At 44.3% G+C, this 25,766-nt stretch overlaps 2 protein-coding genes across 16 annotated transcripts in view; both read right to left on the bottom strand.

Annotated features, from left to right (window-relative positions):
• Positions 1–9,395, bottom strand: part of BCLAF3 (BCLAF1 and THRAP3 family member 3) — a 75,057-nt gene extending 65,662 nt beyond the window's left edge. For 6 of the 9 annotated variants that reach the window (XR_012092063.1, XR_012092062.1, XR_012092064.1 and 3 more), the window contains exons 1-2: positions 9,273–9,395; positions 6,301–6,484 (exon numbers count right to left, since the gene is read on the bottom strand). The gene's annotated coding sequence lies outside the window, so the exon portion shown is untranslated. Of the gene's footprint in view, positions 1–6,300; positions 6,485–8,813; positions 9,139–9,272 lie in introns of those variants that run through there. The other 3 variants (XM_073013848.1, XM_007991231.3, XM_037986389.2) reach the window with 2 other exon arrangements.
• A 14,323-nt stretch (positions 9,396–23,718) lies between these two features.
• MAP7D2 (MAP7 domain containing 2) overlaps positions 23,719–25,766 on the bottom strand; it is a 110,991-nt gene continuing 108,943 nt past the window's right edge. For all 7 annotated transcript variants that reach the window (XM_007991247.3, XM_037986393.2, XM_007991254.3 and 4 more), the window contains one exon: positions 23,719–25,255. The gene's annotated coding sequence lies outside the window, so the exon portion shown is untranslated. The remainder of the gene's footprint in view (positions 25,256–25,766) is intronic.

Below are 25,766 nucleotides of genomic sequence, written 5' to 3'. Positions count from 1 at the left end.
CAACCCAAATGTGCAAGATGAATGAATGAATATAATGTAGTATTAATATACCCATACAATGGAATATGTATCATTTGACCATAAAAGGGAATGAAGTACCAATACATGCTACAACACAGACAAACCTGGAAAACATTATGCTAAGTGAAAAAAGCCAGTCACAAAAGACCACTATTATATGATTCCCTTTATGTGAAATGTCCAGAATAAGCAAATCCATAGAAACAAAAAGTAGACTGGTGGTTGCCTGGGTGGAAGAAGGGGTTGGGGGGATGAGAAATGATGGCTAATGGGCACAGAGTTTCTTTTTGGGATGAAGACAATGTTCTAAAATTAGACTGTAGTGATGGTTGCACACTCTACGAATATACTGAAAACACTGAATTGTACACTTTAAATGGGTAAATTGTGTTATGTTAATTCTATCTCAACAAAGCTGTTACAGAAAAAAAATCAACTGACAGAGATTCCACACTAAATGTGAATTCAGCATTTACAAATGCAAAGAATAAAAATTCCCCAGGAAAGCCTTTGCAACAAAGAAGCCTCAGGCTGGGCGTGGTGGCTCATGCCTGTAATCCTAACACTTCGGCAGGCAGATGGCTTGAGCCCAGAAGTTAGAGACCAGCCTGGGCAACACAGTGAAACCTCCTCTCTCCAACAACAACAAACAAACAGACAAACAAACAAAAAGCCACACTCCCATCACAGAAACGCAACAAGTCAGAGCCCACAGAAAAAGAGCACAATCAGTAGAATAGTGAGAAGGGGAAGGTAGACCTGAAGAGACCATCATGGATTATTATTCTGGCCACGGTGGGTAGCTGTTATCTGTTATTGCCAGTTCTTCAGTAAGGAGGAGCACGAAGTAGACACAGAATTCCACAGTTGCCTATCATTATCTTACTTTGATCACATAGATGCAATTTCACACACACACGCACGCATGCACACATACACGCATGCACACATGCACAGATAAATAAGCAAACAAAGGAGTGAGGGCATTTTAAAAGGTGTAAGTACAAAGGTAAATGATTAGAACAAAAATGCAAACCTTCCTAAATACCCCCCCACACACACCCTAATTTTGTAATAAAAGAGCAAAATATCTACTTCTCATAGAGAAATGGCAAAGATAACAAATACACATAATTATAAAATATTATGATGGATTTGAGGTCAAATTTTTCAGTCCTAACAATAAATGTGGGTGGGTTTAATCCACCTATTACAATAAAAATTTTCAATTTGACTAACAAAAGAAACCTCAACGACTTTTACAACACAAAAGACACATCTAAACCAAGGTGATTTCCTTTTTTTTTTTTTTTTTTTTTTTTGAGGCTCTCTCTGTTGCCCTGCAGCAGCACGATCTCTGCTCACTGCAACCTCCACCTCCGAGTTCAAGCAATTCCCGTGCTTGAACTGGTTCTACAGGTGTGCACCACCATGCCCAGCTAAATTTTTTTGTATTTTTAGTGGAGACAGGGTTTCGCCATGTTGGCCAAGCTGATCTCGAACTCCTGACCTCAGGTGATCCGCCTGCCTTGGCCTCCTGAAGTGCTGGGATTACAGGCATGAGCCACAACACCCAGCCTCAAAGTGATTCTGAACGGTTAAAAAAAAAAGGTTAGGCCGGGCATGGTGGCTCACGTCTATAGCCCCAGCACTTTGGGAGGCCACGGCAGGCGGGTGGATCACCGGAAGTCAGGAGTTCAAGACCAGCTTGGCCAACAAGGCAAAACCCCGTATCTACTAAAAATACAAAAAAATTAGCTGGGCATGGTGGCTCATGCCTGTAATCCCAGTACTTTGGGAGGTCAAGGTGGGTGGATCACCTGAGGTCAGAAGACCAGCCTGGCAAACATGGCAAAACCCCGTCTCCACTAAAAATATTAAAAAATGTAGCTGGACACGGCGGCACGCACCTACAGTCCCAGCTACTCGGGAGGCTGAGGCAGGAGAATCACTTGAATCCAGGAGGCGGAGCTTAAGTAAGCCAAGATCACGCCACTGCACTCCAGCCTGGGCGACAGAGCGAGACCCAGTCTCTAAATAAATAAGTAAATAAATAAATGGCTGGAAAAAGTACATGAGGCAAATGGAAATAAAGAGAGTAGGTCGCCAGGCAAGGTGGCTCATGCTTGTAATCCCAGCACTTTGGGAGGCCGAGGCGGGTGTACAGCGGAGTCAGGAAATCGAGACCATCCTGGCTAGCACGGTGAGACCCAGTCTCTACTAAAAATACGAAAAAAAAAAAAAAAAAACAAAATTAGCCAGGCATAGTAGCGGACGTCTGTAGTCCCAGCTACTCGATAGGCTGAGGCAGGAGAATCGCTTGAACCCTGGAGGCAGAAGTTGCAGTGAGCCAAGATCGCGCCACTGTACTCCAGCCTGGGCAACGGTGTGAGACTCCATCACAAAAAAAAAAAAAAAAAGGCCGGGGATGGCAATCCTGGTCTCAGGCAAAGCAGAATCCATGTCCTAAAGCATTAACTGTGACACAAAAAGATATTTTTTAATCCTAAAAGCCTTACCCCACAATGAAGAGCTAACATATAAATATATGTATTTATATAAACATAATACAGCAATCACCTTCATGAGACAAAAACTATAGGAGATGCGAGAAGACACTGGAAACACACTAATAATAGGAGACTATAATACACCATTCTTTGTACAAGACAGATTAGGTGAACCAAAAATAAGGAGACCTAAGATCTAAACAACATACTCAATAGAGTAACTCTTAGGGTTGTTTATCAAACTCTACACTCTGATACTAATGAATACAGTTTCTTCTCAACTGCTCACACCACATTCATCAAAATAATCATATATTAGGTCACAAAGAAAAAATATTTCCCCTTCAATAAAGTGGAAATATTACAAACAATATGTCTGATTATAATGCAATAAAACAAGAATTTATGAACAAAAATTTAAAAAACAGAAAGGCTTTTCCATCTAGAAATTTAATAGCCTACTATTAAGCAACTCCTGGGTATTCTAGAACTAAAATTATACTTTTTTATTTTTTTTGAGACAGTTTCACTCTTGTTGCCCAGGCTGGAGTGCAATGGCACAATCCCAGCTCACTGCAACCTCCGCCTCCCAGGTTCAAGTGATTCTCCTGCCTCAGCCTCCCAAGTAGCTGGGATTATAGGCATGAGCCAACATGCCCAGCTAATTTTGTATTTTTTTAGTAGAGACAGGGTTTCTCCATGTTGGTCAGGCTGGTCTTAAACTCCCGACCTCAGGTAATCTGCCCACATCGGCCTCCCAAGGTGCTGGGATTACAGGCGTGAGCCCAGCCAAAATTATACATTTTTAAAGAAATAATGACACTGAAAACACTACATATCAGAATCTTTTTTATTTTATTTACTTCTTTATTTTTTTTAAGGCTAGTCAAGTGAAGTAGCGGGAATGAAGAAGGAATAAAGAAATCTGTAACTGGTTGTCATCAATTAGTTGTAAATACCACTGCACTCGAACCAGCCTACAAATCCAATTTTATAGCATGCATTTAAAGCAGTAATCAGAGGAAAATTCATTGCACTAAACACACTTATCAGTAAAAATGAAAGAATAAAAATAAATTTTATTCCAAGGTCAAAAAACACTTAAAAATAGGCTTGGCAAAGTGGGCTTACACCTGTAATCCCACTGCTTTGGGAGGCTAAGGTGGGAGGATCTCTTGATGCCAAGAGTTTGAGACTAGCCTGGGAAACATAATAAGACCCTGTCTCTACAAAAAAAAAATTAAAAAAAAAATAGTTAGGCATGGTAGCACATGCCTGTAGTCCTAGCTTCTCGGGAGGCTGAGGCAGGGGGATTGCTAAAGCCCAGGAATCCAAGACTACAGTGAGCTATGATCGACCACTGCACCCCAGCCAGGGTGACAGAGTGAGACCCTGCCTCAAAAAATATATAAATAAATAAACTTAAAAAACAACGAAATAAACCAAAAGAAAGGATATGGAAGGAAATAATAAAGATGAAAGTAGCCCACGCACAGTGGCTCATGCCTGTAATGCCAGCACTTTGGGAGACCGAGGCAGGAGGATTATTTGAGGCCAGGAGTTCAAGGCCAGCCTGGGCAACAGAGGGAGACCTTGTCTCTACAAAAAAAAAAAAAATCAAAATTAGCCAAGTGTGGTGGTGCACCACTGTAGTCCCAGCTACTTGGGAGGCTGAGGTGGGAGGATTGCTTGAGCCCAGGAGGTGGAGGCTACAGTGAGCTGAGACAATGCCACTAACTGCACGTCAGCCTGAGTGACAGAGTGAAACCCTGTGTCGGGAAAAAACAAACAAAAAAAGATGAAAGTAGAAGAAAAGAATGAGAGAAAAAATAGAAAAATAGATGTAATTAATAATTCAAAATTCTGTATTTTTGAAAAAAATAACAAAATAAAATAGATAAACCATTAGATAACTTAAGGAAAAAAGGGAAAAAGCACAAAAACACAAAATGAGAAAGGGCATGGAGGAAATAAGATGAAAAAATTTAAAAATAATAAAGGATGTCTTTGTAGACCTCTACCAAATAAATTTGAAAACCCAGATGAAAGGGATAATTTGCTAGAAAAGTACAGATCACTAAAATTTTATCCATTAGAGTTAGAAAGTTTAAATAGACCAATTTCCACAGAAAAAAAAATTGAGAAAGTTATAAAGGAAATATCACATGAAAAAGCGTCAGGCCCAGATGGTTTCACAGGGAATTCTACCAAATCTTCAAACACGAGATAGCCTCAATGCTCTATAAATTATTCCAGAGACAGCACAAGAAGGATCAAGCCTGCAGGAAAATCAACCTTTGGAGGAAGATGAACCAGCAAAGGAGAAGCTGAGAAGGAACTTCCCGGGAGGAAGAAGGGAACCTTGGAATACAGAATCTCAGAAACAAAAGAAGGACGTTTCCAAAAGGGAGACTTTCATGGTAAATACTGCAGAGAGATCAAATAAAATAATGAAAATTGTTGACATATGTCTTGAGGGCTAAGTGGAAGGTCAGGAGACTGAGAAAGCCAATTATTAACAACTCTTTGAAACAGTCCAGCTGGGAAGGGAAGGGGAGGAGAGAAACTAGGTAGCGGCAGGGTGATTAGAGGTCTAGGAATGAGGTTTTAAAATGGGAGAAACTTGAGTCAGTTTCTTTTTTTTTTTTCCCTTGAGTCCAGGTCTCACTCCGTAACCCAGGCTGGTGTGCAGTAGTGCAATCATAGCTCACTGCAGCCTTGAACTCCTGGGCTCAAGTGATCCTCTCACTTATGCATACCCCATACCCAGCTAATTTTTAAAACATTTTTTTGTAGAGACAGGGTCTTGCTATGTTGCCAGGGTTGGTCTTAAACTCCCGGCCTCAGGTGATCCTCCCAGTTCAGCCTCCCAAAATGCTGGGAGTATAAGTATGAACCACCATGCCCAGCCAGTACATTTATTCTTAGTAAGGAGAGACTATTTGCCTGGCATTAGGGATGTAAAGTAGAATGACAGTCATAGCAGAGACGAGTCCAAGTCCAATTAGTTCAATGTTTCCTTTGATTCCTTAATATTAACTCCAAATAACGTGGTAAATTTTTCCCAATATTCCATATTTACATATTACCTTCTTCATTGGTCCAAACTGAATTTATTTCTTTATTTAGAGACAGAGTCTTGCTCTGTAACCCAGGCTGGAGTGCAGGGGCAAGATCTCAACTCACTGCAACCTCTGCCTCCTGGGTTCAAGCAATTCTCATGCCTCAGCCTCCCGAGTAGCTGGGATTACAGGCATGTGACACCACGTCCGGCTACTTTTTGTATTTTTAGTAGAGACAGGGGTTTCACCACGTTGGCCAGGCTGGTCTCAAACTCCTGACCTCAGGTGATCCGCCCGCCTCGGCCTCCCAAAGTGCTGGGATTACAGGCATGAGTCACTGTACCGCGCACTCAAACTGAATTTTTATCAGTGGTCACATTCTATGTTAATTTATCAAACACAACTAAGTACCAGTGACTGCTAGGGGGTAGAAATACAAAGTTAGAAGAGACCTAGTTTTTTTCCTGGGGAAGTGAAGTCTCTAGTGGGTAAGAATGATGACATGAGTGCCAGCAGTTCCTGGTTTACTAAGTGTTGCACACGTACTATGTCATGTAATCCTCACAACAAACACATGAGGAAGCTGGAATTACCTGCATTTCATGAGTGAATAAAGCCAGCCTCAAAAAAGTTAACTGATCTGCTCCAGGTGGAGGACCTGAAAGTAGAACGCAGGTTCTTGCACTATAATACTAACACTTCCTCACCTTGCAACTCCTACCGTCAGAAAGATGACCCTGTGGAGACTGGCCGGTCACTTGCTCAGGTGCTTGGTCAGCAGAATTGGGCTTTAGCATACTTGAGAATAGTTGACATCAGGCATCACATCTAAAATTGCCATCTAAATTTGGAAAGCAGCTTTTATGCCCTCTGCTGCCCGGATAATGTAGCCTGCAGGGCACAAAGACCATGTTTTATTTATCATGAGCCCAAGTACTGTGTTTTATTTAGCATTATACCTGTCCCTCTCCGCTTTATATAGTGCTTTTAAATATTTGCTCCTTCAACATTTGTGCAGATTCATTCACTCACCTAATTTCAGAACCCTGATAAAGTTTTGAATATAATCTAGGACAGCAGTTAAAAGAAAAACAACAACAACAACAACAAAAAACTTCAAATTTAAGGAGTGAAAGAGTATAGGGGCAAAGGGTATTACAGAATAGCCTTTTGAATTAACGTATTTACTTTAAAAAATGTATGAACCTCAAGATGCTTCTGTGCTCTGAAATTTTTACCAGATGGTAGTAACATGGCTGGGTGCAGTGGCTCATGCCTGTAACCCCAGCACTTTGCAAGGCCAAAGCAGGAGAATGGCTTGAGCTCAGGAGTTTGAGACCAGCCTAGGCAACATAGTGAGACACTGTCTCTATTTAAAAATAAAAAATTAAAAATAATTTTTAAAAATACCAACAAGACAAAGTTTGTCTAAATGTACTTTCCAGAAATGTCTCATTTGACCCTTAAAACTATCCTTAAGAAAGGTAAGGCAAATGTATTATAACCTCTAGTGCATCATTGCGGAAAGAGTACCTTAGAAAAGTTCAGTGACTTGTTCAAGATAATCAGATATACTGGATTTCAAGGGCATCCTAACTTTAAATCTCCTGTTTGCTCTATTAAGCCTTTGCTTCACCTAGATAACCTTTCTTTACCAAAATAGTAAAGGTGCAATAAAAGATGAGAAGCTGAAGTGCTATCAACAAATAAGAAAAAAGTGATGACTAGAGAGGGGTACTTGTACTTGGTTGAAGAGTACAAGTATGGCTCAAAAGTATTCCTATAGAAATCCCTTTAAATGCTGCCTTTTGCTAGGGTGTGGGTAAGGACACTCACAGATTGTTGGTAGGAGTGTAAAACAGCATATCCTTTCCAGAGGGAACTTGAGCAATTCACATTGAAAAAAAAAAAAACCCTTATGTGCATACTCTGCCCAACAATTCTATCATCTAGGAATGTACACTTAGAAAGTAATCATGGGCCAGGCGCGGTGGCTCACACCTGTAATCCCAGCACTTTGGGAGGCCGAGGCAGGCAGATCGCTGGAGGTCAGGAGTTCGAGACCAGCCTGGCAAATATGGTGAAACCCTGTCTCTACTAAATATACAAAAATTAGCCAGGCATGGTGGCACATGCCTGTAGTCCCAGCTACTCAGGAGGCTGAGACAGGGGAATCGCTTGAACCTGGGAGGTGGAGGTTGCAGTGAGCTGAGATCGCGCCACTGCACTCCAGCCTGGGCGACAGAGTGAGACTCAAAAGTAATCATAGATATGCAGACTTTACATTTACCGAACAATGTATTTTAATAGAGAAGAACTGAGAATGACCAATGAAATAAATTATAATATTACAGCCATGTAATGGCATGCTATCTTAGTCAGAAAAAGATAATTACAAAAGAGAATTCACTTTAGAAAAGCCCATGTCTTAAGCTCTGCATAGAAAAAGACTGGAGGTGTATAACCACATTCACCATGGTTACCTGGAATGGTGAAACCATATTCACCATGGTTATCTGGAATTTGGAATAGTGAAACAATGTACCTTCATTGTGATTCCTATCTTAGAAATGTGTATAAATGGCTAAAGGTTCCTATATATTAAAATGTTTTTAATAAGACGTTTTAAAGGTTTCTTGGGGGTGACTGAAACAGCTGTGATTTCAAAATAAAATTTTAGTAGCCATTTAAAACAACATTAAAAATAAAACATTGCTATACCATTACTATTAAAATACCAACGAAAAATAAAGCCCTCGTTATGAATCCACAGCAAAACCTTTTCTTTTCAAATTCTTGTCTGTCGTTCCGACCTGTTCACATTCAGAAAAATGCTAAAAAGACTGCTTGGCCAGGAGCCTAAAGAGGCCTTCCTGATTTCTACCTACAGTTTGTAATTTGTTCCAGGAAAAAAAAAAAAAAAAAAAAAAAAAAGGCAATCACCTAATAGGCAGTTCGAAAAGCACCCGGGTAGGAAAATATTTACGGGGTAGGTTTCTCTCCCATTTCTTTCCCTCGAGACCTACCAACAGGACAGTCCTGACAGTGACTGGCCCAGTTTCTCAATACAACCTAGAGAAGCACAGGAGATGCGCCAATTTTCAGTAGACGTTTCTAAAACGACAAGTTTTACTTTACAATGCAGGATAATGAGCAGCCTTCACTACTCATTCTCGACGCTGACAGAGGAAGATGCCGCTGCGCGGCAGGAGCGCCTCACCAGGACAAAGCGGGGTGCGGGGGGGTCCTCGGCTCAGGCCCCGCAGGCGACGCGTCCAGGGCCGCCTCGAGAACAAGGGCACCGTCCCCGGACACCGCCTCCCCGGCCCCCGCCCTTTTGACAGATGCAGGGAACCGCGGGGACCGCAACCTGCCCGACGACGGCAGAGGATCAGGGTCGCGGCAGCAGGTGCCCGGGTCGCCGCGCCTGTCGAGGGACCTCAGGGGCGCCGGGCAGCTGTCCCCTGGAAACCCGAGACGGGTCGCCGCGCCCGAGGGAAGGCTCTGACCGAGGGACCTACGGGGCGCAGAGGAGTTGTCCCCAGGGAACCCGAGTCGGACCGCCGCATCCTCCCCGCTGCCCCATCCGCCACCCCGAGAACCGCCCCTCCTGGGTGGCGGACACGCCCTCCCTGCGGGCCCAGGCCTCCTCGCCCCGCCCCCCCCCAGGGCCGCTCACCCGGCCGGGAAGTCCCCGCCGCTGCCGCCGCCGCCGCCGCCGCCGGCCCCTCGGGCCTCGCCCCTCACTCTGCCGCCGCCTCCCACAGCAGCGGCACCCCAACCGCCTCTGCCGGGTCGTGGGACCCGGAACCACTTCCTTCCGGAACCGCCTCGCCCCGCCCCCGCCCTGGCCCCGCCCACTGTTCGCGGCCTCGCGCTGAGCCCGTTCTCCAGCCGACCCCTATCCTCTACTCTCCCGGCGAGGGTGCCCCGCCCGGGCTTCTCGGGCCAGAGCGCTGCGCCCCCTGCCGGCCGTTCCCACCGCTGCCGCTCTGTCCAGGGCGCCTGCGCCCTCTGCCACCCGCCCGCCGGGTCCGGCTAGAGCGCCTGCGCCCTCTGCCGCCCTCCTGCCGGAAAGGAGGGGACTTAATGGGCGTTACAGGTCCAGGGATCCTGGGGGTTAAGGCCCAGGGATTGGAGGTCACCCCTCAGTCACGGACAGAACTTGATCCCGTGAGCGTTCTAGCTTTGTGCAGATCTCTAACCATTCACCTACCCTCTATCCATTTCCCACGCCTCAAATTAAGCATATTCCCGGAAAACAAAGCCTCCCCGCTGAACTTCCCAAATGGTCGGATGGTACCAGCATCTATCCATCATCCAATTCAAAGGATTGCCTCATCTCTGTCTACTCGCTTGGTTTCTCCCCTCCCGCAGTCCATGCACCAGCCTCAAAGATAGTGTGACTTCTTCACTCTTGAAGCTTTCTGCTTGACACTGATATTCTTTCTTCCCCTTGTGAAATAGCTCTTTCAGGCTCTATGCCATCTGGTAGTAACACCTTTTGCCCTCCCTTGTCACTGTCACCTACTGACTGCCTGGCATTAGTTTTCCTCTCCATCTGATTTACTGCCATCTTCCCAATGAATCCAACATCCACAACCCAGCCTGGTTTCCTTCAGTTCCTCAACGTGGATGACCATTACTTCTACTTTGTTCACCCACAGTCTAGAAAATCTAGACATTCATCACTTGATACTGCTCCATCTCTAAAACCTTACATGTTGAAATCCCACTACCCAACTTAAACCCGTGGCCTTTGACTACAACCACTTTTTAATTTTTACTTATTTATTTATTTATTTTGAGACAGAATCTCTGTCGCCTAGGCTGGAGTGCAGTGGTGTGATCTCGGCTCACTGCAACCTCTGCCTCCCGGGTTCAAGTGATTCTCCTGCCTCAGCCTCCTGAGTAGCTGGGATTACAGGCTGTGCCACCATGTCCAGCTAATTTGTGTGTGTGTGTGTGTGTGTGTGTATTTTTAGTAGAGACAGGGTTTCCCCATGTTGGCCAGGCTAGTCTTGAACTCCTGACCTCAGGTGATCATCCTGCCTCAGTCTCCCAGAGTGCTGAGATTACAGGCATGAGCCACCACGCACGGCCTATTTATTTATTTAGAGATGGAGTCTGACTCTTGTCGCCCAGGCTAGAGTGCAGTGGTGCGATCTCGGCTCACTGCAACCTCTGCCTCCCGGGTTCAAGTGATCCTCCTGCCTCAGCCTCCCGAGTAGCTGGGATTAGAGGTGTGCACCACCATGCCCGGCTAATTTTTGTATTTTTAGTAGAGATGGGATTTCGCCATGTTGGCCAGGCTGGTCTCGAACTCCTGACCTCAAGTGATCCGCCTGTCTCAGCCTCCCAAAGTGCTGGGATGACAGGCATGAGGCATGAGCCACTGCGCCCGGCCTTTTTTCTTCTTTTTTAAGAGTCAGGGTCTCACTTGGTCGTGGGCTTGGCTGGAGTGCAGTGGCATAATCATAGGTCACTGTAACCTCAAACTCCTGAGCTCAAGTGATACTCCTGCCTCAGCCTCCCGAGTAGCTTGTGCAACAGACGTGCACCACCATGCCCAGCTAATTAAAAAAAAAAAAAAAAAAATTTTTTTTGTAGAGACGGTTTCGCCATGTTGCCCAGGCTGTTCTGGAACTTCTAGGCTCAAGTGATCCTGCTGCCTCGGCCTCCCTAAGTGTTGGGATTACAGGCATGAGCCACTGTGCCCAGCCTTCAACCACTCTTGTAAGCAGAGCCCCCTGCCTTGCCCTTTGACTTGTCCTAACATTAAACTACCACTTAAAACTCCAGTCTGCATTTTCCATTCCTACATCTGCATTTCCAAGCACTGCTTGGGTGGGGAGAAAGCCACACAACTATCAAAGAATGATGTCACTACAAATGTATGGATGCCCACCACAGTGGAGAGCCTGGTCCTCTTAGTAATCATTTTATATGACCATTTTATGTGATCTCTCTTTTTTCCAATAATTGCTGTTACAAATCCTTTTACCACTCTTTTAAAGCCTTTTATCAATGATCATTTTCCTTTCTTCATATATGACTTTGCTTTCTGTTTGGCAGAGAACATTCTTTCGAACAGCATACAAACTTTTTCATTATCTATTCCCTAGCCTCTCTTCCCCTTGTGCACAATGCTCTGGTCATACTGAAGTTTTTGCAATTTAAGAATAAATAATGCTTTTTCTTTCTGGTTAAGAGGTGTGAGTCCTTTTTTACCTGCATATATATGGCTTCAATTCAGAAACATTTTCTTCCATTCTATCTTCAAGAATTGTTTCTGCTCCATTAGCTCTAATCTCTCTTTTAGGAAGAGCAATCAGCTGTATTAGTTCTCTGTTGTTGTTGTTGTTGTTATTATTATTATTATTATTATTATTATTGTTTGAGATGGAATCTCTCTCTTGTCACCCAGGCTGGAGTGCAGTGGTGCGATCGTGGCTCACTGCAACCTCCGCCTCCTGGGTTCAAGCAATTCTCCTGCCTCAGCCACCTGAGTAGCTGGGATTACAGGCCCCCGCCACCATACCCAGCTACTTTTTGTATTTTTAGTGGAAACGAGCTTTCACCATTTTGGCCAGGCTGGTCTCGAACTCGTGACCTCAAGTGATCTACCTGCCTCGACCTCCCAAAGTGTTGGGATTACAAGCATGAGCCACCACACTGGCCTGTTTTATCATTTTCGTCTTTCATCCATTTCCAGCATTTCCTGTTGACCTCAAGTTTGCTTTATTGATACTGATATGGCTTTCTAAAGCATTATTTCTGTCTCTATTTTGACTCAAAGTTTATTATTGAGATTTTTGTTTATTTGTATTCTCCCCCGCCCGGTTCTCTGTTGTTACTCTAGTAATCTCTGTCTCACCCTTTCATTTCCTTACGAATTTCTGTTCTGATTTTATAGAAAGCCTATCATATTTCAAAAGGATGCTAAACTGGTTGTGAAATTTTTCTTTCAGATTCTGCAGATAATCCTTTTCAAAAGTATGCTCCTTTGGGACAGGTGCGGTGGCTCATGCCTGTAATCCCAGCACTTTGGGAGGTCAAGGTGGGCGGATCACTTGAAGTCAGGAGTTCGAGACCAGCCTGGCCAACATGGGGAAACCCCCATCTCTACTAAAAGTACAAAAATTAGCCGGGCGTGGTGGCACATGTCTGTAGTCCCAGCTACTCAGGAGGCTGAGGCAGGAGAATCGCTTGAACCTGGGAGGTGGAGGTTGCAGTCAGCCAAGATTGCACCACTGCACTCCAGCCTAAGTGACAGAGCCATGCTACGTCTCAAAAAAAAATAAAAAAAGAAATGTGCTAGAAATGTGCTCTTTTTTCTCTTCCATTCCCATGGTTTCTGTGTCTTCATTATATATAAATATAAATATACATACACACAAACTTATTTTTATAAATAAAAATATATACGCACATATATACATACATATACATATATGCACACAGATATGTATGTGTGTATATATATTTGTGTATGTGTATATATATATATGTGTGTGTATGTGTGTGTGTGTGTGTATATATATATATATTTCTTTTGACTCCTCTTTGAACAAGGTGGTCTTTTTCCAGACTCACCATTGTCAACAGACAGCACAAGTAGATGGTCCTCGGTCTTATATGCTGTCTACTCGTGTGGAAAGAGAGGTTAAACAGTTTGCACATAGTCCTTGGTGTCTATATGAATAGCATACATGCACATGTACGCAGAGCAAGCCTAAGAGAAATGGAGTATCATCTCCCTTCCCTTCCCTCCCCTTCCCTCCCCTCCCCTTCCCACCTCTCCCCTCCTCTCCCCTCCCCTCCCCTCCCCTTCCCTTCCCTTCCCTTCGTGTTTCAGGCGAAGCCAAATCTGCTGCAGAATGCCAACTCTGCTTCAAACAAGTAGTCTGTATCGTTAAGAATAAGCTGTGTTACAATAACAATCCCCAAACCTCAGTGGCTTAGAACAGCACATGTTTATTTCTCACTTACATTTCACATCCATCGTGGGGCAACTTTGAGTCTTCTGTCTGGGATCTAGACTGAAGGAATAGCCCCTGCCGGAGACCTTACCACTGTCATATCAGAAGAAAACAAGCAAGGGTGGGACCATACACTACACAGTGAAGCTCCTGCTTCAAGCCACCAAATCAAACTCTAGGGCCGGGCGCGGTGGCTCACTGTAATCCAAGCACTTTGGAAGGCTGAGGTGGGTGGATCTTCTAAGGTCAGGAGTTTAAGACCAGCCTGGCCAACATGGGGAAACCCTGTCTCTATTACAAACACAAAAATTAGCTGGGCATGGTGGTACGCACCTGTAATCCTGGCTACTTGGGAGGCTGAGGCAGGAGAATTGCTTGAACCTGGTGGGGCAGAGGTTGCAGTGAGCCGAGATCGCACCACTACACTCTAGCCTGGGCAACAGAGCGAGACTCTGTTGAAAAAAAAAAAAAGAAAGAAGGAAGGAAGGAAGGAAGGGAAAGAAAGAAAGAAAGAAAGAGAGAGAGAGAGAGAGAGAGAGAGAGAGAGAAAGAAAGAAAGAAAGAAAGAAAGAAAGAAAGAAAGAAACAAACAAACAAACAAACTAACTCTAGGAGTGGGGCACAGCAAACTACATTTCAGCAAGTCTCCAGGTGACTCTGACGCACCCTCAAACTTGAGAACCACTGCTGCATCACTTGTACTCCCTGCAAACCAGAACATGGGCATAGAGGTTTGCTGTAATTCAGGGTAGTTTTAAAATCCTTAAACCTGAGAAAAATGTAAACAGTTTTTAGAGGAGCAATTCAGGCTGCAATGCAGACTTAGACAAAGTACATAGTGCCATTGTCATTTTTTGGAGAGCATCAGCTTCTGGGGAGACCTATGAGCTGCCTTGGCACGTTCTCGTGCCACCCTTCTGTGTGGCTTTCTTTTTCAAATGCTGATGTGAGAAAAAGAAAATTGTGAAGTAGTAGGACAAATAGCTTTCTCAACCCTTGAAAACACTGCTGTCCAGATTGCCCCTAGTTTGTATGGTGATGGTGTCACTTCAGTATCTCCATTAGCGGTTAGAACCCAGGACTGGCAGAACCAGGTGCTTTTTCCCTTGCCCTAACTATCTGACTTTGGTTGTGTGGCTTAATGCTATTAATGAAATTTAACGTATAATGCTTAGCTGGCCCTCTTCCCTCCTCCTTGTCTTCTATCCCATGATACAGATATTTTTTGTGGACGCTGTCCTTTCTTTACCTTTGCTTTTTAAATGGCTTTGTCAACAGCAGAATGCAGACAGAAATGATTTATATTGTTTGGATGAAAATGTTTTTAGACAGGCTTATGCTGCAGGTTTCTTTTTGCTCATTCTAGTCACTGCCTGTATGACTGTTTTCCTACTGGGATGGAGGACAAATTCCTAAACGAAATTTGGTAATTGCTACCAGTCAGTCCTCTGGTCCTATAAATTATTTCTGATGAACTCCTTTGTAATGTAATATGTATAGTGGCTTGGCCCTGGTTCTGAAAGTCATATAATATTTGTGGTTTTAAAACAATGTCTTATAACTCAGCAGTTATTTTGAACCATTTTGAGATAGTCTACCTACATTAATGCAAGGCAAAAAGGAGGAGTTTGAGACCAGCCCGCACAACATGGCAAAACACCATCTCTACAAAAAAAAAAAAAAAAAAACACACAAAAAAATTAGCCAGGCATGGTGTAGGAACCTATTGTCCCAGCTACTTGGGAGGCTGAGATGGGAGAATCACCTGAGCCTGGGAGGCAGAACTTGTAGTGATCTGAGATTGCACCACTGCACTCTAGCCTGGGCAACAGAGCAAGACCCTGTCTCAAAGAAATAAACAAATAAGAGCAGCTTGGCCAACATGGTGAAACCCTGTCTGTACTAAAAATACAAAAATTAGCCGAGTGTGGTGGCGCACGTCTGTAATCCTAGCTACTCTGGAGGCTGACGCAGGAGAATAGTTTGAACCCGGGAGGGTAAGGTTACAGTGAGCTGAGATTATGCCACTGCACTCCAGCATGGGCGACAGAGTGAGGCTCTGTCTCCGAAAAAAGAAAAGAAAAGAAAAGAAAAGAAAAGAAAAGAAAAGAAAAGAAAAGAAAAGGAAGAGAGGAGAGGAGAGGAGAGGAGAAGAGGAAGGAAGGAAGGAAGGAAGGAAGGAAGGAAGGAAGGAAGGAAGGAAGGAAGGAAGGGAGGGAGGGAGGGAGGGAGGGAGGGAGGGAGGGAAGGAAGGGAAGGAAGGGAAGGAAGGAGAAAGAAAAGAAAAGAAAAGAAAAAGTCCAGCGCCTTCCCACTGTAGAAACTCTATCCCCAAATCCCTTCCTACCATAAATGGTCTCTTTTGTGTCCACGCACAACCCAAAACCAATTCAAAAGTCATTCATCTCTCCAAAAGTTCATTGCCTGATGAATTTATTTTGTTCAACCCCATATTTATTAGGTACCCCACAGTCTCATCTTAACTTTTCACTCCAATTCCCACTCTCCCTTGGACTGGTAGGGAAAGAGAACATAATGGACCCTGTGGTAGATTTTACAATAATATATTCAAAACATTTACCACCCTTCCCTCCCCAGGTCCCTTATTAGAAAATTTTATTATATTTTTATTAATTTATTAGAGATAAGGCCTCTGTTACCCAGGCTGGAGTACATTGGCACCATCACAGCTCACTGCAGCCTTCAACTAACTTCCTGCCTTAGCCTCCCAAGTATCTTGGGCTCAAGCTATCTTCCTACCTTAGTTTCCCAAGTATCTGGGACTGTAGGCACCATCATGCCTGGCTGTTATTTTAATTTTTGTAGAGAGAAGGTCCAACTATGCTGCCCAGGCTGGTCTTGAACTCCTGGGGTTTAAGTGATCCACCTGCCTTGGCTTCCCAAAGTCCTGGGATTACAGGTGTGAGCCACTGTGCCTGGCAGAGGCCATAATTTTAATTCATAGTTTCTCAGTAACAACTGTGTTTATTCACTCACAAATATTTACTGAATATCTGTGTTGGGTGGTAGGAATATGGCAGTCTTGCTGTCGTAACAGTTACAGTGAGGGAGCTAGACCTTAATCAAAGAATCTCACAAATCAATGTGTCATCACAAACTGTAATGATATGAAAATGTGGGCTGGGCATGGTGACTCACGCCTGTAATCCCAGCACTTTGGGAGGCCAAGGCAGGTGGATCACCTGAGATCAGGAGCTCGAGACCAGCCTGGCCAACATGGTGAAACCTGTCTCTACTAAAAATACAAAAATTAGCTGGATGTGGTGGCACACGCCTGTAGTCCCAGCTACTCGGGAGGCTGAGGCTGGAGAATTGCTTGAACCTCGGGGGCAGAGGGGCAGAGGGTGAAGTGAGCTGAGATTGTGCCACTGCACTCTAGCCTGGGCAACAGAGCAAGACTCCATCTCAAAAAAATAAAAAATAAAAAATAAATAAAAGAAAAAGAAAATGTGTAACAGCCGACTTGACCTTCACACCCATCACAATTACAAATAATGACTTTTAAAATTGTCTACTGTCTCTCTTCACTGCTAGACTATAAGCTCCAGGAGGATGGGGACACTTTCTAGTCTTGTTCTCTGCTCCATCCCCATCCCTAGCAAAGTGCTTAGCATGGAGTAGATATTCATTTGTACTTGCTTCATAAATGAACAGTTATGAAATGGGTTGCCTTCTGGATGAGGGGGAAAAAATCTCATAGCAACTGTGCTCCCAGGTGGAAGGTGCACATATTCTGCTTGCATGAGCAATACAAAGATGGATGAAATGCCCTCAGCAGAAGATTCTCAAGGATTTTCAAAGTCAGCAACAATTTCTGGTGAGGGAAGCTGGTTGAGAAGATTGATTGGAAAACTTGCAACTATAGCTAGAAGGTGTGTAGACTAGCAAGAGCCTCTGGGGGCTGGGTCTGTCTGATTTGTCTGGGCAGGCACTTTGGGCTGTGGTGAGCTAGGCCAAGTGCAGGCTCCAAAGCACACCTTGGGGTTAGAAGCCCAGCTCTGTACTTCCTGGTTGCATGTGACCTCGGACCAGTGGCTTAGCCTGAGTCTCAGGTCCCTCATGGTGAAAAGAGCATGGTAACAACCATGCCTATCTCGGAATGTTGTCTGGAAGGTTAGGAGATACAGCACATGAAAAGCCTTAGCACAACGCCCAGCTGGCTCAGGATGGGTTCTTTGGGAAACTTTCAGACCAATTGGCATGCGGGGCATGTGTGCAGAGTGACTGGCGTGGGGAGGCGTGAAGGAAGCAGGAGGGAGAATTTAGACTGCAATGCAGTTTCTGCAGAGCCCTCAGGTGACCCCACGGGGAGCTCTGAAGCTGGGATGGCTCAGAGTTGTCCTACTTCCAGGCAAGGGGCTTTGTACACTGAACTGATCCAGTCATCAGATACAGGCTGCCCCAGGAGGAGGTTTAATCTTGGTGAGGCAACCTCCTTCAGCCAAGAGCAATTCCCAGACAGGAAGTCCACCGACAGGCTTCAGGGGCTGTACCTCCAGCACCTGGAAGGAGACACCTGGAAGGATGAACACCTCAGTCCTAAAAGGGAGGTCCATCTGGGTGGCGCACCATGACATCCACTCCACTAGCATTTAATATGAACCTTTGAAGCCATTAGTATAACATTTTGGATTTCCCAAATCCTGCCGAGGATATAAGGACCCTCACTTGTCAAAGTGTAACTTTCCAAAAGTTAAAAACATGATTCTGATGTTAATATAAAGCAAGCATGTGTCAAAAAATGTATTGAACTCATTAAGGAGCAGGATGAGAAAGCAAGTTAAAGGTGGAGATGAGGACTATTATGCACACGTGTGTACGTAACATACACACACGTGTATTTAGTAGGAAAAAAAGAATGCTGGAATAAGATGGCATAGTTAGAGATGAAGTTTTTTAGTGTCCTATAGGAACAAATAGACATAACCTCTAACTCCAGAGGCTGAATCCTAACCCACAGCACATGGTGAGCTGCTCGAACTAACATCTTCCGAGACCCAGCTGGCCCAGAGGCTGCCTTGTGAACACAATCCTCTATCAGGGCTTGGAAAGGGTGCACAGTTATCTTGTTGCCTTTCACATTCTGAATAATTTCTTACCATTGTGAACCTTGTACCAGCCACCAGGGCTGTCAGCCACAGAGTAGGTCCCTGAGAATCCTTTAGAAGGCCAGGTCCACTGAAAAAATGGAATTTATTCTGTCCTCCCAGTGGACCTACGAAGATTCGGTTTGTCCTAGAACAACCTACAGGTCCCACAGTGATGACTGAATTCAATCCAACAAGCTTTACGCACGTCTGCTGTGTGACACAGCCCTGTTCTAGCTGTTAGCTCTGCGTGGATGACTTTCCTGTTGTTTCAAGATGATCCTACACACACCATTAGGAAAATATGACTAAAATATAAGTACAGCCAACAAATTGCTGCTAGCTCTAATGCTGAAAAGAAGTTACTTTCCGCAAAGGTTCAATTGCTTGGAACTCTTCCTTGCATTTCCTGAGATAAGGTGAGATGGGAAACGCCTGCCTTCATCATTTCTTGGAAGTCCAGAAAGCTGGCAGCTTTAGACACTCCCCCGGCCCCAGTCCCTTGGTGCCAGTTGAATGGTCGCATTATTTAACTGCAGCATAGAAGCCTTGGCAGGAGGTTCTTGTTGATTTACTGCAGAGCATGGAGGGAGGGGAAGGGGGTGAACTCTCCAGGGGCAACACCTGCAGCTTTTTAGCTCCCTCTGCCTTTTGCAAGGGGACCCTCAGGCTCTGGGCAATAGGTGATTTCTTTCCACAGTGCCATGAGTGCCCATTGCCATGGACCCCGGCTTGGACTTTAGAGGGGAAAAAGAGGACACTGAAACACTCCCTCCCTAGTGGTTAATGTGGGGGATATGTCCCAGAAACACAAGGGCAAGTAGAGTCACAGTGTAAGTCACCCTATGCCCGAATCCATGATCATTGCTAAAGGCATGTCTCCAAAGGTTCAGAATTTTCAAAGCGTCTTAAATTACAGCTTCACCCAATCCATGTCTCTCATCAACCTAGGAGCCCATGCTGGGCATCTGAGAGGTGAGCCTGTGTTTGGCATTTGATCTCATGCTTATGAAGTGAATGCAAAACAACACAAAACAGCCCACACTCATTGTGACATAAACATTGTCCTAATTTGGCCTATTGAAGGGGGAAGATAGGGAAGTGACTGCTTCAAAGAAGAATGCTATCTTCGAACCCCATGTCCTTGCTTTCAGGTACAATGAGAACTTGAACTAATGGCTGATAAAGCCAAGCTTTGCTGCTTTGAGTAGATGAATGGATGACAAACCCTTGAAAAAGCACTCAGGTAAAAATGTTCTAGAATTAGTAGTGATGGTTGCACAACTCTGACTAAAGACCACTGTATTCTATACTTAAGAAAGATAAATTTTAATAATGTCAATATATTTAATAGTATATCTATATCTATTTATCTAATCTATATCTAATTTTGAGATGGAGTCTCATCCAGCCTGGAGTGCTGGAGTGCAGTGGCGCCATCTTGGCTCACTGCAACCTCCACCTCCCAGGTTCAAGCGATTCTCCTGTCTTAGACTTCCGAGTAGCTGGGACTACAGGCGTGTGCCACCATGCCCGGCTAATTTTTGTATTTTTAGTAGAGATGGGCCTTCACCATATTCGTCAGGCTGGTCTTGAACTCCTGACCTCGGGAGATCCACCCGCCTCGGCCTCCCAAAGTGCTGGCATTACAGGCGTGAGCCACTGCTTCGGGCCTCAATATGTATTTTAAAGCACCTTCAGAACTAGGAGTTTCCATGAGGGTCCTGGCCCTTTGCTACTCCTTTTGTAAGTGCTTGCTCTAGCAAGACTTTTTTTTTTTTTTTTTTTTGCCCTGCCTACCCCTAGCAAATCAGTGTTGCTGCTCTGGGGGGCAGAAAAGCCTGTCAACTTCCCCTGGGGGTACTAAAGCTGGGGTCCTGGAAGTCGGGTGCAGTGGTTCGTGCCTATAATCCCAGCACTTTGGAAGGCCAAGGCGGAAGAATCGCCTGAGCTCAAGAGTTCGAGATTAGTCTGGGCAACATAGGGAGAATGTGTCTCTATTAAAAAATATGGGCCGGGCGCGGTGGCTCAAGCCTGTAATCCCAGCACTTTGGGAGGCCGAGACGGGCGGATCACGAGGTCAGGAGATCGAGACCATCCTGGCTAACAGTGAAACCCCATCTCTACTAAAAAATACAAAAAAAAAAAAAAAAACTAGCCGGGCGAGGTGGTGGGCGCCTGTAGTCCCAGCTACTCGGGAGGCTGAGGCAGGAGAATGGCGTGAACCCAGGAGGCGGAGCTTGCAGTGAGCTGAGATCCGGCCACTGCACTCCAGCCTGGGCAAAAGAGCCAGACTCCGCCTAAAAAAAAAAAAAAAAAAAAAAAAAAAAATATGTATCTTTGGCCGGGCGCTGTGGCTCACGCCTGTAATCCCAGCACTTTGGGAGGCCGAGGCGGGTGGATCACGAGGTCAGGAGATGGAGACCACGGTGAAACCCCGTCTCTACTAAAAATACAGAAAAATTAGCTGGGCGTGGTGGCGGGTGCCTGTAGTCCCAGCTACTCGGGAGGCTGAGGCAGGAGAATGGCATGAACCCGGGACGCAGAGCTTGCAGTGAGCCGAGATTGCACCACTGCACTCCAGCCTGGGCAACAGAGCGAGACTCCGTCTCAAAAAAAAAAAAAGTATCTTTAAATATATATAAAAAATAAAGCTGGGGCCCTGGAGTCACAGCCAGCTCTGCCAAGTTCCAGCTGTGTGTGTCCTTGGGGAAGTTACCGTCCCATACCTACCTCAAAGCATGATTTTTTTTTTTTTTTTTTTTTTTGAGACAATAGAGTCTCGCTCTGTCGCCCAGGTTGGGGTGCAGTGGCGCGATCTCGGCTCACTGCAAGCTCCGCCTCCCGGGTTCACGCCATTCTCCTGCCTCAGCCTCCCGAGTAGTTGGGACTACAGGCGCCCGCCAACACGTCTGGCTAATTTTTTTTGTATTTTTAGTAGAGACGGGGTTTCACCATGTTAGCCAGAATGGTCTCCATCTCCTGACCTCATGATCCACCCGCCTCGGCCTCCCAAAGTGCTGGGATTACAGGCGTCAGCCACTGCACCCGGCCCCTACAATTCTATTTTCAAGTTGCTGAAATGAAATCTCATTGACTGGAACCAATGTGAGTGCTGCCTATAGGATGAGCCTTCTTCATATGCACAAGATTTCCCATTCATTCACTTAAATTTTAACATTCCTCTCATTTTAGCTAGTTTTTATTTCTATTAATTTTATGGGTTTTGTTGGAACCTATTTCCAGTTTATTGCTGATATATAAGAAAAAGACTCATCTGGCCAGGCATAGTGGTGCATACCTGTAATCTCAGCACTTCGGGAGGCCAAGGCGGGAGGATCGCTTGAGCCCAGTTCAAGACCAGCCTGGGCAACATAGTGAGACCTCGTCTCTACATAAATATTTAAAAGAAATTAACTGGGCATGGTGGTGCACACCTGTATTCCTAGCTACTTAGAAGACTGGTGCAGGAGAATCACTTGGGCCCAGGAGTTCGAGGCTGCAGTGAGCTATAATCGTGCCACTGTACTCCAGCCTGGCCCTGTGCCCCCACGCCCCCAAAAAGAAAACTTAATTTTTCTTTGATAGTTGGCCTCCTTGTGAAATCATTCTAAGAGTTTTTCATAGGTTTCCAGAAAAAAGAACATTTGTGAAGCTTCTCATTTCTAAGAGTTCTTACTTCATTTTCTTACATAATTGTGCTTTTTAAAAAAAGACAGGGTCTTGCTCCATTGTCCAGGCTGGAGTACAGTGGTGTGATCATAGGTCACTGCAGCCTTGAGCTCCTGGGCTCAAGTGATCCTCCTGCCTTAGACTCTCAAGTAGCTGGGATTATAGGTGTGTGCCACCACACCCAGCTAAGTTTTTAAAATTTTTTTTGTATAGAACAGAGGTCTTGCTTCGTTGCCCAGGCTGGTGTTGAACTCCTGGCCTCAAGTGATCCTCCTGCCTCGGCCTTGCAAAGTGCTGGTATTACAGGTGTGAGCCACTGCACCCGGTCTATAATTGTGCTTTCTGAACAATGCTGAGGAATGAGTATGGAGGTCACCCTGTACTGTGCCCCAATGTAATGGGTATACCTCTTGAGACAAATTAGTTCTTTACATTTGCTTTCTAAATTAACAAAAGCATCTAATAGGAAACCTGTACATACTAAGAAAAAATTCGCAATGTTCACAAACAAGAAACTGTTCTTAGGAATGACTGGCCACCAATGTAGGCCCTATGGCCAGAGCTCATGATGACATAAGTTACTTCTAATGCCCCTCTCAGAGGCCTGCATATGGAAATAGTGTCTGCTTCTGTACCCTGACCAGAGGCTTTGTTAGCAGAACTGGGGAAGGCAGCAATGACTGGGCCCTCAGCTTAAGAGATGGCAGCCCAGAAGTTACCACAGGGGTCTCTTAATTCCAGTCCTTTCCACCTGGCTTCTGGTCTGGGCTGGTACTGTCTCCAGGCAGTGGAAAGCCTGTGAGTTAGATACAAAAAAACTGGTCTGGGTTTCAGCTTACCTGAAAATAAGGGTCAACATTCCCATTATAATTTTATTTAAATGCCAAATTGCTATGTGCAATGTTCTCATAGATTATGGTAAGGTTAACTGTATCTTAGCTAGAAAGCCCTCGCACCAGTGGTATGAAAGTACAGGAACTTGGCTGGGCATGGTGGCTTATGCCTGTAATTCCAGAACTTTGGGAGGCCAAGGCAGGAGGATTGATCACTTGAGCCTAGGAGAGCAGCTTCAGCAACATGGTGAGACCTTGTCTCTCCCAAAAAAAAAAAAAAAAAAAAAAAGGAAAGAACAGCAACTTTTTACTATATTCAGAAGTCCACTGTGTTCTAGTGATAGTCATCACTTAATAAGCTTTATGCAGTTGACTCCACTTGGCACTGGCAACAAAGGAATTTTTAATGAGTTTGACAGGGAAAGGACACCCACACAGGATTTTTTGGTTTTCTTCTACACAGGTTTTTAAAAGCCTGGTTTGGTTTCAGCACGTTGAGCTTACAGAAAAAATAAAATGCTAGCAAGTCATCAGACTCTTCAATGAAAATGTATTTCACATTAAACACAATGTACATATCATGCAAATGAGGCATCACCACGGTCACAGTGGTGCTGTGAGGTACAACAAATCACAAGAAAACAGACATTTAGCAAAATAAGGCTCTAGGAAAGATGAGAGGCATTTTTTGAAAGCCAGACCATGCTATGGTTTCTGTGTGCCTGTCATAAAGGGACTTGGCCAGTATTTGCCGAGATGGACAGCACCGCAATATATGGAAGCATGTACTTTATTGAGTATAGACAAATACACATACAGTTTCCGTAACTAATACATTCTTAAATGTAGCTGGCTGTAAAAGCACATGAACAAGATTACTACTGAGACTTCTTTGTATCTCCTGGTTGCAAACCTCTCTCAGAATTATGAATCTTTCCAAACCCTTAATTATCCAAGTCAAAACAAAAAGTTTCAAAGAAAAGGTCATTTTAATCAGAAAGCCACATTTCGCCACAAAAAACAAAATTAAGAAAACACACCATTATATGGCATAAAATGTGTGGATTATACATTCTAGTGTCATTTTTCCCATTCAGATTTTTTTCTTAATGTTAAAGTCCACTAAAGTGACATACTGGGTCCAATGTGGGCCCCCTATTGTTTCAGAACGCTATGATTTTTGTTTGCACCTGGTTTTATTAAAGCTGGGCAAACACAGGAGCAGACAAAGAAAACTCCCAAGATCCAACAGAAAAAAAAAAATAGCAAGAACATTGAAAACTAACCACCTGCACGTGAGACATAGGATTCATTCAGCTGGAAAGTCACTCCATGGTCTGGAGTGACTACAGCGTGAAGATTTTAAGGTGTGACATGAAAGAGTCCTTGCTAGGTTCAGTTGCCCATGTATACATGAATATGCATAAGAGAACAGAAATCATTACTGACTGTTTTGACTTCCTTCCTCAACCAAACTTACTACTTTACCCCCAAAAGAATAACGTGGGGCAATGCATTTTTGCGGGTGGCAAAGCTTAACAATAACTTTTTAAAGGCTTCTTAATACTGCCTTCCAACAGAGAAACTCTGGAGATGGGGAACCTCCTGAATTTCTTCTCTGTCTCAAAAAAGACAGGGAGATATACAGTGCAAGTTGAGTATATGTTTAACTAGAGTTTGGGTAAATGTCTAGAATATTTTACAAGAAAAGACATCTAAATGTTTATGTGCTCCCACTTTGGGAATAAGAATGGTTATAAAGCGAATTGCCGAGCCAGTCACTCAGGTCATTCAGAGGGTCACTATGATAATAGAGAAGTTCAGGAAGTGCTTTATCAGCAGCTGAAGCTCATAAACAGAACTGTAAAAGGAAACTTTGCTAAAGCCCAACAAGGTGAAAGTCTCAAGGTTTCTACCAAGAGTGGCCAGTGTTTGACATACTACCTAGGAATACAGTTACATTCCAAGCTAATAATTTGGGATCCAGCAGTAAGGGTGACAGAAGCTTCTTCAGGCGGCTGGCAGCTTGGATTTGACTATCAGCAGCTTTACGGGTTCTCCAAACACCTGTGTCAATTCAGAAACAAAACCAGATGAGATCAAAGGGAAAACCAAGTACTCTGCCGTTTGTAGCACTATTCTCTCACTAAAACGATCACAACACACTGTGGCACTTTCTACCTTCTTGCTAATTATATTTTCCTCCTGGGCTTATACAGTATTTCTCAACAGAAGTGATACAGTATTTTACACAGGACTATTCTTTTAGATGGGTCAAATTTTCCTTGTACGGAACTTTCCTAAAACCTGCAGATGTTTAATGTCTCAAGCTTTATCTTTCAAATGCCCTCAGCCACTCTGGCAACAAAAACCATCAACACATTTCCAAACGTCCCCTGGTGGGGGTGGTACCACTTTTGGTAGAGAAGAATTTGAGAAATAGACCCAATCATAATTTAAAATATACAAGCAGTGTGAATAAAATGATTTAGTCGAGATTTTTATTTTTGGATAGGGGTTTTGCATTTCTTTTAGAGATGTAAGAAATAAATTTGAGGATCTATGAATACTCTAATAA

Source organism: Chlorocebus sabaeus, chromosome X (genome assembly GCF_047675955.1).
Source record: "Chlorocebus sabaeus isolate Y175 chromosome X, mChlSab1.0.hap1, whole genome shotgun sequence".
NCBI lineage: Eukaryota > Metazoa > Chordata > Mammalia > Primates > Cercopithecidae > Chlorocebus > Chlorocebus sabaeus.
This window is presented reverse-complemented; position numbering and strand designations above follow the sequence as displayed.